Below are 15,162 nucleotides of genomic sequence, written 5' to 3' on the forward strand. Positions count from 1 at the left end.
CACATAAGGAAGTGATTACTGGCTAGCCCACTTACTCCTCTACTGATTCCACCTCATCTCATTCGGGTCACCTCTAACTCCCTCCTCCCTCTTCTCTTCTCCATGTAACACTGTGAACCTCTCTGGGTGACCCTCATGGTGGAGAAACTTTTCATCTTTAACCTGGAGGTTTTATTGATGGTGCTGTATAGAAGCAGAAGTTTTGAGACTACTGTAAAAATAAGACTGATAACTGGAAGCAGGAGGCTTAAGTCCAAACCCTGACTCCAGGGAACTCCTGACTCCAGGGAACATTAACTTACAGGAGCTCATCAAACGCCTCCATACCTACATTGAAAACAAGCACCACACAAGGGCCAACAAGTTCCAGGGCAAGACATACCAAGCAAATTGTCCAGCAACACAGGAACCCAGCCCTGAGCTTCAATACACAGGCTGCCCAAAGTTACTCCAAAACCATAAAGATCTCACAACTCATTACTGGACACTTCAATGCACTCCACAGAGAAGAAATCCAGCTTTACCCACCAGAACACCGACACAAGCTTTCTTAACCAAGAAACCTTGACAAGCCACCTGTACAAACCCACACACAGTGAGGAAACTCCACAATAAAGAGAACTCCACAAACTGCCAGAATACAGAAAGGATACCCCAAACTTAGCAATATAAACAAGGAGAAGAGACAGAGGAATACCCAGCAGGTAAAGGAACAGGATAAATGCCCACAAATCAAACAAAAGAGGAAGAGATAGGGAATCTACCTGATAAAGAATTCTGAATAATGATAGTGAAATTGATCCAAACTCTTGAAATCAAAATGGAATCACAGATAAATAGCCTGGAGACAAGGATTGAGAAGATGCAAGAAAGGTTTAACAAGGACCTAGAAGAAATTAAAAAAGAGTCAATATATAATGAATAATGCAGTAAATGAGATCAAAAACACTCTGGTGGCAACAAATAGTAGAATAACAGAGGCAGAAGATAGGATTAGTGAATTAGAAGGCAGAATGGTAGAAATAAATGAATCAGAGAGGAAAAAAGAAAAACTAATTAAAAGAAATGAGGACAATCTCAGAGATCTCCAGGACAATATTAAACACTCCAACATTCGATTCATAGGAGTCCCAGAAGTAGAAGACAAAAAGAAAGACCATGAGAAAATACTTGAGGAGATAATAGTTGAAAACTTTCCTAAAATGGGGAAGGAAATAATCACTCAAGTCCAAGAAACCCAGAGAGTCCCAAACAGGATGAACCCAAGGCGAAACACCCCAAGACACATATTAATCAAATTAACAAAGATCAAATACAAAGAACAAATACTAAAAGCATCAAGAAAAAACAACAATAATACACAAAGAATTCCCATAAGGATAACAGCTGATCTTTAAATAGAAACTGTCCAAGCCAGGAGGGAATGGCAAGACATACTTAAAGTGATGAAAGAAAATAACCTACAGCCCAGATTAATGTACCCAGCAAGGATCTCATTCAAATATGAAGGAGAAATCAAAAGCTTTACAGACAAGCAAAAGCTGAGAGAACTCAACACCACCAAACCAGCTCTCCAACAAATACTAAAATATATTCTCTAGACAGGAAACACAAAAAGGGTATATAAATTTGAACCCAAAACAATAGAGTAAATGGCAACAGGATCATGCTTATCAATAATTACCTTAAACGTAAATGGGTTGAATGCCCCAACCAAAAGAAAAAGACTGGCTGAATGGATACAAAAACAAGACCCCTACATATGTTGTCTACAAGAGACCCACCTCAAAATAGGGAACACATACAGGCTGAAAGTGAAGGGTTGGAAAAAGACTTTCCATGCAAATAGAGACCAAAAGAAAGCAGGAGTAGCAATACTCATATCAGATAAAATAGACTTTAAAACAAAGGCTGTGAAAAGAGACAAAGAAGGTCACTACATAATGATCAAAGGATCAATCCAAGAAGAAGATATAACAATGATAAATATATATGCACCCAACATAGGAGCACCACAATATGTAAGACAAATGCTAACAAATATGAAAGGAGAAATTAACAATAACACAATAATAGTGGGAGACTTTAATACCCAACTCACACCTATGGATAGATCAACTAAACAGAAAATTAACAAGGAAATACAAACTTTAAATGATACAATAGACCAGTTACCTAACTGATATCTACATGTCATTTCATCACAAAACAATGAATTTCACCTTTTTCTCAAGCACACACGGAACCTTCTCCAGGATAGATCACATCCTGGGCCATAAGTCTAGCCTTGGTAAATTCAAAAAAATTGAAATAATTCCAAGCATCTTTTCTGACCACAATGCAGTAAGATTAGATCTCAATTACAGGAGAAATACTATTAAAAATTACAACATATGGAGGCTGAACAACACGCTGCTGAATAACCAACAAATCATAGAAGAAATCAAAAAAGAAATCAAAATTTGCATAGAAACGAATGAAAATGAAAACACAACAACTCAAAACCTGTGGGACACTGTAAAAGCAGTCCTAAGGGAAAAGTTCATATCAATATAGGCATATCTCAAAAACAAGAAAAAAGTCAAATAAATAACCTAACTCTATACCTAAAGCAACTAGAAAAGGAAGAAATGAAGAACTCCAGGGTTAGTAGAAGGAAAAAAATCTTAAAAATTAGGGCAGAAATAAATGCAAAAGAAACAAAAGATACTAGAGCAAAAATCAACAAAGCCAAAACCTGGTTCTTTGAAAGGATAAATAAAATTGACAAACCATTAGCCCGACTCATCAAGAAACAAAGGGAGAAAAGTCAAATCAAGAAAATTAGAAATTAAAATGGACAGATCACAACAGACAACACAATAATACAAAGGAGCATAAGAGACTACTATCAGCAATTATATGCCAATAAAATGGACAACGTGGAAGAAATTGACAAATTCTTAGAAAAGTACAACTTTCCAAAACTGAACCAGGAAGAAATAGAAAATCTTAACAGACCCATGACAAGCACGGAAATGGAAACTGTAAACAGAAATTTTCCAGCAAACAAAAGCCCAGGTCCAGAAGCCTTCACAGCTGAATTCTACCACAAATTTAGAGAAGAGCTAACACCTATCCTACTCAAACTCTTCCAGAAAATTGCAGAGGAAGGTAAACTTCCAAACTCATTCTATGAGGCCACCATCACCCTAATACCAAAACCTGACAAAGATCCCACAAAAAAAGAAAACTACAGGCCAATATCACTGATGAACATAGACGCAAAAATCCTTAACAAAATTCTAGCAATCAGAATCCAAAAACACATTAAAAAGATCATACACCGTGACCAAGTGGGCTTTATCCCAGGGATGCAAGGATTCCTCAATAACCGCAAATCAATAAATGTAATACACCACATTAACAAATTGAAAAATAAAAACCATATGATTATCTCAATAGATGCAGAGAAAGCCTTTGACAAAATTCAACATCCATTTATGATAAAAAAAAAAAAACTCTCCAGAAAGCAGGAATAGAAGGAACATACCTCAACATAATAAAAGCTATATATGACAAACCCACAGCAAACATTATCCTCAATGGTGAAAAATTGGAAGCATTTCCTCTAAAGTCAGGAACAAGACAAGGGTGCCCACTTTCACCACTACTATTAAACATAGTTTTAGAAGTTGTGGCCACAGCAATCAGAGCAGAAAAAGAAATAAAAGGAATCCAAATTGGAAAAGAGGAAGTAAAACTCTCACAGTTTGCAGATGAAACGATCCTCTACACAGAAAACCCTAAAGACTCCACCAGAAAATTACTAGAGCTAATCAATGAATATAGTAAAGTTGCAGGATATAATATCAACACACAGAAATCCCTTGCATTCCTATACACTAATAATGAGAAAATAGAAAGAGAAATTAAGGAAACAATTCCATTCACCATTGCAACGAAAATAATAAAATACTTAAAAATATATCTACCTAAAGAAACTAAAGACCTATATATAGAAAACTATAAAACACTGCTGAAAGAAATCAAAGAGGACACTAATAGACCGAGAAATATAACATATTCATGGATCGAAAGAATCAATATAGTGAAAATGAGTATACTACTCAAAGCAATCTATAGATTCAATGCAATCCCTATCAAGCTACCAACGGTATTTTTCACAGAGCTAGAACAAATAATTTCACAATTTATATGGAAATACAAAAAAAAAAAAAAAAAAAACCACCTCGAATAGCCAAAGCAATCTTGAGAAAGAAGAATGGAACTGGAGGAATAAATCTGCCTGACTTCGGGCTCTATTACAAAGCCACAGTCATCAAGACAGTATGGTACTGGCACAAAGACAGAAAGATAGATCAATGGAACAAAATAGAAAGCCCACAGATAAATCCACGCACCTATGGACACCTTATCTTTGACAAAGGAGGCAAGAATATACAATGGATTAAAGACAATCTCTTTCACAAGTGGTGCTGGGAAAGCTGGTCAACCACTTGTAAAAGAATGAAACTGGAACACTTTGTAACACCATACACAAAAATAAACTCAAAATGGATTAAAGATCTAAACATACGACCAGAAACTATAAAACTCCTAGAGGAGAACATAGGCAAAACACTCTCCGACATACATCACAGCAGGATCCTCTATGACCCACCTCCCAGAATATTGGAAATAAAAGCAAAAATAAACAAATGGGACCTAATAAAACTTAAACGCTTCTTCACAACAAAAGAAACTATAAGCAAGGTGAAAAGGCAGCCTTCAGAATGGAAGAAAATAATAGCAAATGAAGCAACTGACAAACAACTAATCTCAAAAATATACAAGCAACTCCTACAGCTCAACTCCAGAAAAATAAATGACCCAATCAAAAAATGGGCCAAAGAACTAAATAGACATTTCTCCAAAGAAGACATACAGATGGCTAACAAACACATGAAAAGATGCTCAACGTCACTCAGTATCAAAGAAATGCAAATCAAAACCACTATGAGGTACCATTTCATGCCAGTCAGAATGGCTGCAATCCAAACGTCTACAAGCAATAAATGCTGGAGAGGGTGTGGAGAAAAGGGAACCCTCTTACACTGTTGGTGGGAATGCAAACTAGTACAGCCACTATAGAGAACAGTGTGGAGATTCCTTAAAAAACTGGAAATAGAACTGCCTTATGATCCAGCAATCCCACTGCTGGGCATACACACTGAGGAAACCAGAAGGGAAAGAGACACATGTACCCCAATGTTCATCGCAGTACTGTTTATAATAGCCAGGACATGGAAGCAACCTAGATGTTCATCAGCAGATGAATGGATAAGAAAGCTATGGTACATATACACAATGGAGTATTACTCAGCCATTAAAAATAATACATTTGAATCAGTTCTAATGAGGTGGATGAAACTGGAGCCTATTATACAGAGTGAAGTAAGCCAGAAGGAAAAACACCAATACAGTATACTAACGCATATACATGGAATTTAGAAAGATGATAACAATAACCCTGTATATGAGACAGCAAAAAAGACACTGATGTATAGAACAGTCTTTTGGACTCTGTGGGAGAGGGAGAGGGTGGGATGATTTGGGAGAATGGCATTGAAACATGTATAATATCATATATGAAACAAGTCACCAGTCCATGTTTGATGCATGATACTGGATGCTTGGGACTGGTGCACTGGGACTACCCAGAGGGATGGTATGGGGAGGGAGGAGGGTTCAGGATGGGGAACACATGTATACCTGTGGTGGATTCATTTTGATATATGGCAAAACCAATACAATATTATAAAGTTAAAAAATAAAAAAAAGAAAAATATTGAGGAAATGACAATTCATAAAATAAAAATGGTGCAAAGGAAAAAAAAAAACATGTGAAGACTAGTGGTTTCATTTAATTGTATTAAATGACATTTAATAAGACTGAGTCCCTTGGACTGCAAGGAGATCCAACCAGTCCATTCTGAAGGAGATCAACCCTGGGTGTTCTTTGGAAGGACTGATGCTGAAGCTGAAACTTCAATACTTTGGCTACCTCATGCAAAGAGCTGACTCATTGGAAAAGACTCTGATGCTGGGAGGGATTGGGGGCAGGAGGAGAAGGGGACGACAGAGGATGAGATGGCTGGATGGCATCACTGACTCGATGGATGTGAGTTTGAGTGAACTCTGAGAGTTTGTGATGGACAGGGAGGCCTAGCGTGCTGCGATTCATGGGGTCACAAAGAGTTGGACACGACTGAGCGACTGAACTGAACTGAACTGAATAAGACTGATATGATATAAGACATATAGAATAAAATTTTAATTGTATTACTTGAGTCTTTAATTATAGTTCAAAATGGCAAAGGCCTATTAATGAAAAATGTAAAGACTCAATACTTGAAAAGTAAAAAAGAAACTATCTAAAATTTTACTTCTATCAATATAACAATAAAAAGATTCCAGAATGCTTATGAAAAAGAAGCAGTAGTTAATTGAATGAAAAAAAAAATGCCTTCCACAGAAGGAAGAAAATGACTTCTATTTTTAAAAACGAATCTAAGCATAAAGGCAAAAAACTACCATTAAAGAAATGCAAATGTGAAATAAGAACACTATACATATAAAGGACTGTTATTACTGCCAAGGATACAGAAAAAAATTCCAAATATATAAAATATAATATGAGAGGACGTGACATGATTAAATAATAGAACTAACCACTCAATTGGAGAAGGCAATGGCACCCAACTACAGTACTCTTGCCTTGCAAATCCCATGGACGGAGGAACCCGGTATGTTGCAGTCCATGGGGTCGCTAAGAGTCGGACACGACTGAATAACTTCACTTTCACTTTTCACTTTGATGCATTGGAGAAGGAAATGACAACCCACTCCAGTGTTCTTGCCTGAAGAACCCCAGGGACCGAAAAACCTGGTGGGCTGCCGTCTATGGGGTCGCACAGAGTCAGACACGACTGAAGCGACTTAGCAGCAGCAGCAGCAGCAACCACTCAATAAAGCAAGCTCTGGGAGTTGGTGATGGACAGGGAAACCTGGCCTGTGGCAGTCGACGGGGTCACAAAGGGTCAGACACGACTAGCAACTGAACTGATTGAGTGAACCACTAAAAATGTATATATTTTTACAGATTTCGCTCTAAAACATATACATATTATGTAATCATGGGCACCACATTTTTTGGCTTCTTAAAACATTTGTTCAAAAATTTAGGAATGCCTTCCTTTATTGCAAAGTAAGAGCTGTCATTTATGCTCTCATATAAAGTATCTGTCAACTATTTTTAAAAATTTAGATATTTTAATATTATTTAACCTGAGATTAACATCTTATAGGCACTGCGTGACTTAAGTTTAGGAAATTTTGTGCTGGGAAATAGTATAGAATAGACCATATGTCAGCACACACACACACACATACACACACACACATACACAGATATATATATTAATGTCAAAGAGCAGTTAGTGCAAAAATTCCATTTTTCCTGAAAATATGGAACAGAAACAATATTTGAAAACTCAGGCAACTGTATATAAACTGTGGAAAAAACTTTCATATTCAATGTATAATAGAAAAAAATGTATAAAAATCCCCCAAATATCAATATATGTGGACTCATCAGTAATGAAATAACTGCAAAGAAAAAGTATTCAGTATTCTTCTTCAGATTTATTAAATGCATTTTTTTTCATGTGAGCACACAGCATAAGAGAAGACATTGTGAAATAGATGTCTCACAAACTGATGTTGCAGGTAATATTTACCTCCTTTGATTTGGATGTTTTTAAAATGAATACAGAATATGCTCAAATTTAAAAACATTACAAAAACTAGGATTTAACTGATGTGACATTATTTTAATGTACATCTTCAATCTATTAAAACTGAAAAGGAACTCTAAGTGTACGAGGATAACAAGAAAATACTGTATTCCCCAATTAAGCATATTCCAAAATAATTGATTTTTTTCTACTAGTGGTAATCATAATTTCTAATCTTATTCCAATTTCAAAATAAAAAGTTGTCATCTTAAAACAATTTTAAATAACTACAGAAAATAAAACCTCTAAGAATTAAAACAAATATTCAAATTGCTGCATAGGCCTCCACATATAATACTATATATGTTCTTATTCTGCTGAACAGCAAGACTCATATATATTTTTATTTTACTGGAAATATGTTATTTATCTCACTTATGTTACATTGTCATCAAACTAGACCTTCATTCCCATCACTTAATTGTCAACTTGCATTGCAGATTCAAAAAAAAAAACACATTATAATTAACAGAGTAAGTAAATAAATGGTACATTATTAGTTAACTAAGAATATAAACACAGTCTTCTCTCATCTCCTGGCTAGGCTGTTTAGGCTCTTAGCTGAATTCAGATAAAAGTTCTCAGGTTTAATATACTGGAATCTTTCCTGAAGTAACTCCTCTGCTCTCAGACTTACCTAGATGGAGTTTCTTAGAAGGAGGTCTCTTGTGGGATCTGAGTCACTGGGTGGCTGATGATGAAGACTGAAGCTCTGTCACCAGACAAGATAGCAGACTGTAGTAAAGCATTGGCCCCTGATCCAGACTTTTGACTCTGAAAGCAACTCTGTGTCCTGTCCAGCTTAAGGATGCAAACACTAAGGGACCTCAGCAAGGGAGATATTAATAGCTCTCTATACCTGTTCATTAGGCATATTTCCCTCCAGTTAGTTATACCTCTTCATATATGATTTCTCTCTGGGCTACTGCAATAAAATGAAAGAAATATTTTCCTAATGATTCTCTGATCCCAAGAGATCAGCTTCAAAGTAAAGTAAATCCAGTCTTTATTACTCCTTGTGCTTGATCTTGTCTGTTTTTCAGAGGTCTAACCTGGACAGCTGTAGCCTAATCCTAAATTAATTTTTTCCAAACCCTGAGACTAAGGGAATTGTTAGGACTAGGTCCCTTTGATCCTGAAAAGATTAATTTGTGGTGAGCACGAAGTCCTTTAATTTTCATAAAATTGCTTTTTTTCTTCAACAAGAAGAAAGTGTTCCTTTGATATGTAACCACATTTGATGACTTCTTATAACATTTGTCCAAAAATTTAAGAGTGTCCTCCTTTATTTCAAGTTAAAAACTGTCATTTATTCCCTCACATAAAATATTTGTTAATTGTTTTTTAAAAATTAGATGTTTTAATGTTATTTAACCTGAGACTAATAGCTTTTAGGCACTTCATGGCATATGTTGTGCTCTATTTCCCACTGCAGAAATAAGTATGCCTGAAGCAGTTAAATGATTTGTTGAAAGGCTCAAACTGAGGCAGGAAAGGGCTTTGACCAGAATTCTGTCAGGATACTTCCATGTTTCAACTGTGAGTCATTGGTTCCCAACCAGAGATAATTTTGCCCTTGAGATATTTGTCTATATATGAAGCAATACTGCTACACACTTACAGTACTCAATACAAGTAATTATCCAGCCTCATTTGTCAACCAGAGATGGTGAGAAAACCTGTTCCAGATTTGCATTTCCCCAACTTAATTGCGTGTAGGAATCATGCAGGATTGTAGCTCTGATACAGATAAGATTTCATCAGGTTCTGGTGGGCACAGAGATTCTGGGAAAAAAAAAAAAAAAAGCCTGCTGGGTAAAGTTGATTTTACAGGTCTTATTCTGGGGAACATATTTAGAGTAGCAACATTCCATCCAAATGCAGTAAAATATGCATTCTTCTAAAGTGCACATGTAAAATTCTCAAGAATAGACCATATGCCAGGATGTAATACAAGTCTCAATAAGTTTAGAATACTGAAATTATGTCAAGCATTTTCCATTATAATGGTATGAAACTACAAATCTTTTTTTTTTTGCATTATTTTTAAATTTAAATTTATTTATTTTAATTGGAGGTTAATTACTTTACAATATTGTATTGGTTTTGCCATACATAAACATGAATCTGCCATGGTTGTACACGTGCTCCCCATCTGAAACCCCTCCCACCTCCTTCCCGTACTATCCCTCTGGGTCATCCCAGTGCACCAGCCCCAAGCATCCTGTATCCTGCATCGAACCTGGACTGGTGATTTATTTCTTATATGCTACTATACATGTTTCAATGCCATTCTCCCAAATCATCCCACCCTCTACAAATCAACTATAAGAAAAAAGGTGGAAAATCACATATATATGCAAGCCAGACATCATGTTACTGAACAATATTGGGTCAACCTATGGCTGATTCATGTTGATGTTTGGCAGAAACCAACACAATTCTGTAAATCAATTATCCTTTAATGAAAAAGTAAACAAATTTAAAATAATAAATAAATAAATAAATGGAGTGACTAAGAAACCCAGAAGACAAATGAAAATGAAAATATGATATATTTAAATCAGTGTAATAAGGGAGAAGTTTATAGTATTATTACATGCCTACCTCAAGTAACAAGGAAAATCTCTAACAAAGAATTTATATTTATATCTAAAGGAGGTAGTAAAAGAAAAGGAAACAGACTAATGTTGGAAGGAAGGAAGAAAATAATAAAAGAATGCTATAATAAAAATCAGTGCAGAAATAATGAAAAGTTGTTTAATAAAATTCAACATCCTTTTGTGATAAAAACTCTTACGAAAGTAGGTATGGAAGGAACACGTCTGGACATAATAAGACTATTTATGATAAATGCACAGTTGATATAATATTCAACATTGCAAAGCTGAAAGCCTCCACTAAATCTGCAACAAGATAAGGATTCCCACTCTCACCACTTCTCTTTAATATAGTATTGGAATTCTTACCTACAGTAATCAGACAAGAAAAAGAAATTAATAAGTATTCAAATTGGTAAGGAAGTGGTAATACTGTTATTAAACATGGATAACATGATTCTATCTATATAGAAAACCCTAAAGATCCCAGACAAAAGCTAGTAGAACAGATAAATTCATCAAGGTAGCAGGATATAAGATTGACATACAGACACCACTTGCATTTCTTTATATTAACAGTGAAATATCAGAAATGGAATGCAAACAAAAAACTCACCTAAATCTCAATAAAAACACTTCAGAATAAATCTCAACAAGGAAGCAAAGGGCTTCCCTGATAGCTCAGCTGATAAAGAATCTGCCTGCAATGCAGGAGACCTTGGTTGGATTAATGGGTCAGGAAGATCCAGTGGAGTAGGGAATTTAATGGACTGCATAGTCCATGGGGTCACAAAGATTCAGACATGACTGACTGACTTTCACTTTCAGGGAAACAAAAGACTTATACACTGGGAAGTACAAAACATTAATAAAAGAAGTTAAATTGAAAGATATCCCATGCTCTTGGGTTGGAAGAATTAATATTGTTAAAGTGCCCATACTACCCAAAGCAATCTACATGAGATTTGTCACAGGTATAGAAAAAAATTATCCTACAATTTATCAGTTCAGTTCAGTTCAGTCGCTCAGTAGTGTCCGACTCTTTGCGACCCCATGAATCACAGCACGCCAGGCCTTTCTGTCCATCACCAACTCCCAGAGTTCACTCAGACTCACGTCCATCGAGACGGTGATTCCATCCAGCCATCTCATCCTCTGTTGTTCCCTTCTCCTCCTGCCCCCAATCCCTCCCAGCATCAGAGTCTTTACCAATGAGTTAACTCTTCCCATGACACGGCCAAAGTACTGGAGTTTCAGCTTTAGCATCATTCCTACCAAAGAAATCCCAGGGCTGATCTCCCTCAGAATGGACTGGTTGGATCTCCTTGCAGTACAAGGGACTCTAAAGAGTCTTCTACAACACCACTGTTCAAAAGCATCAATTCTTCGGTGCTCAGCCTTCTTCACAGTCAAACTCTCACATCCATACATGACCACAGGAAAAACCATAGCCTTGACTAGATGGACCTTTGTTGACAAAGTAATGTCTCTGCTTTTCAATATGCTATCTTGGTTGGTCATAACTTTCCTTCCAAGGAGAAAGCATCTTTTAATTTCATGGCTGCAGTCACCATCTGCAGTGATTTGGGAGCCCCCAAAAATAAAGTCTGACACTGTTTCTTGTTTCTTCATCTATTTCCCTTGCAGTGATGGGACCAGATGCCATGATCTTCATTTTCTGAATGTTGAGCTTTAAGCCAACTTTTTCACTCTCCACTTTCACTTTCATCAAGAGGCTTTTTAGTTCCTCTTCACTTTCTGCCATAAGGGTGGGGTCATCTGCATATCTGAGGTTATTGATATTTCTCCCAGCAATCTTGATTCCAGCTTGTGCTTCTTACACTCCAGCGTTTCTCATGATGTACTCTGCATATAAGTTAAATAAACAGGGTGACAATATACAGCCTTGATGTACTCCTTTTCCTATTTGGAACCAGTCTGTTGTTCCATGTCCAGTTCTAACTGTTGCTTCCTGACCTGCGTATAGATTTCTCAAAAGGCAGATCAGGTGGTCTGGTATTCCCATATCTTGAAGAATTTTCCACAGTTTATTGTGATCCACACAGTCAAAGGCTTTGGCATAGTCAATAAAGCAGAAATAGATGTTTTTCTGGAACTCTCTTGCTTTTTCCATGATCCAGCAGATGTTGGCAATTTGATCTCTGGTTCCTCTGCCTTTTCTAAAACCAGCTTGAACATCAGAAGTTCACAGTTCATGTATTGCTGAAGCCTGGCTTGGAGAACTTTGAGCATTACTTTACTAGCATGTGAGATGAGTGCAATTGTGTAGTAGTTTGAACATTCTTTGGCATTGCCTTTCTTTGAGATTGGAATGAAAACTGACCTTTTCCAGTCCTGTGGCCACTGCTGAGTTTTCCAAATTTGCTGGCATATTGAGTGTAGCACTTTCACAGCATCATCTTTCAGGATTTAAAGAGCTCAACTGGAATCACTTCCACTAGCTTTGTTCGTAGTGATGCTTTCTAAGGCCCACTTAACTTTACATTCCAGGATGTCTGGCTCTAGGTGAGTGATCACACCTTCATGATTATCTTGGTTGTGAAGATCTTTTTTTGTACAGTTATTCTGTGTATTCTTCCCATCTCTTCTCAATATCTTCTGCTTCAGTTAGGTCCATACCATTTCTGTCCTTTATCAAGCCCAGCTTTGCATGAAATGTTCCCTTGGAATCTCTAATTTTCTTGAAGAGATCTCTAGTCTTTCCATTCTGTTGTTTTTTTCTATTTCTTTGCATTGATCGCTGAAGAAGGCCTTCTTCTCTCTTCTTGCTATTCTTTGAACTCTGCATTCAGATGCTTATATCTTTCCTTTTCTTCTTTGCTTTTCACTTCTCTTCTTTTCAAGCTATTATAAGGCCTCCCCAGACAGCCATTTTGCTTTTTTGCATTTCTTTTCCATGGGGATGGTCTTGATCCCTGTCTCCTGTACAAAGTCACAAACCTCATTCCATAGTTCATCAGGCACTCTATCTATCAGATCTAGTCCCTTAAATCTGTTTCTCACTGCCAATGTATAATTATAAAGGATTTAATTTAAGTCATACCTGAATGGTCTAGTGGTTTTCCCTACTTCAATTTAAGTCTGAATTTGGTAATTGAACCATAAATGAAACACAATTGACAAACTCATCCTGAGAACAAAAGAACAAATCAGGAGGAATAATTCTCCCAAACTTCAGACAATACTGCAAAGCTACAGCAATAAAAACAGTGTGGTATTAGCACAAAAACAGACAAGTGGAACAATGTAACAGAATAGAGAGCCCAGAAATAAACCCACATAATTACAGACACTTAATCTTTGACCTTTTAGAACTAACACCTAAAAAAGATGTCCTTTTCATTATAGGTGACTGGAAAGCAAAAGTAGGAAGTCAAGAAACACCTGGAGTTACAGGCAAATTTGGCCTTGGAATACAGAATGAAGCAGCACAAAGACTAATAGAGTTTTGCCAAGAAAATGCACTGGTCATAACAAACACCCTCTTCCAACAACACAAGAGAAGACTCTACACATGGACATCACCAGATGGTCAACACTGAAATCAGATTGATTATATTCTTTGCAGCCAAAGATGGAGAAGCTCTATACAGTCAGCAAAAACAAGACCAGGAGCTGACTATGGCTCAGATCATGAACTCCTTATTACCAAATTCAGACTTATATTGAAGAAAGTGGGGAAAACTACTAGACCATTCAGGTATGACCTAAATCAAATCCCTATGACTATACAGTGGAAGTGAGAAATACATTTAAGGGCCTAGATCTGATAGACAGAGTGCCTGATGAACTATGAATGGAGGTTCGTGACGTTGTACAGGAGATAGGAATCAAGACCATCCCCAAGAAAAAGAAATGCAAAAAAGCAAAATGGCTGTCTGAGGACACCTTACAAACAGCTGTGAAAAGAAGAGAAGTCAAAAGCAAAGGAGAAAAGGAAATATATACCCATTTGAATGCAGAGTTCCAAAGAATAACAAGGAGAGATAGAAAGCCTTCCTCAGCGATCAATGTAAAGAAACAGTGGGAAACAATAGAATGGGAAAGACTGGAGATCTCTTCAAGAAAATTAGAGATACCAAGGCAATATTTCATGCAAAAATGGGCTCAATAAAGAATGGAAATTGTATGGACCTAACAGAAGCAGAAGATATTGGGAAGAGGTGGCAAGAATACACAGAACTGTACAAAAAACATCTTCAAGACTCAGATAATCATGATGGTGTGATCACTCACCTAGAGCCAGGTATCCTGGAATGTGAAGTCAAGTGGGCCTTAGTAATCATCACTATGAACAGAGCTAGTGGAGGTGATGGAATTCCAGTTGAGTTATTTCAAATCCTAAAAGATGATGTTGTGAAAATGCTGCCCTCAATATGCCAGCAAATTTGGAAAACTCAGCAGTGGCCACAGGACTGGAAAAGGTCAGTTTTCACTCCAATCTCAAAGAAATGCAATGCCAAAGAGTGCTTAAACTACCACACAATTGCACTCATCTCACATACTAGAAAGTACATCAACTATATTCCAGTAAAAATAGAATGGCTATTATCCCAAAGACAAGAAATGACACATGTTGGAAACAGTTGGAGAAAAAAGGTAACCCTCATTCACTGTGGATGGGAATGTAAATTATTAGACACACTATGGAAAACAGTGTGATGGTTCCTCAAATTTTAAAAATAAAAATATCTAGGTTGCTT

Source organism: Bos mutus, chromosome 7, assembly GCF_027580195.1.
Source record: "Bos mutus isolate GX-2022 chromosome 7, NWIPB_WYAK_1.1, whole genome shotgun sequence".
Taxonomy (NCBI): domain Eukaryota; kingdom Metazoa; phylum Chordata; class Mammalia; order Artiodactyla; family Bovidae; genus Bos; species Bos mutus.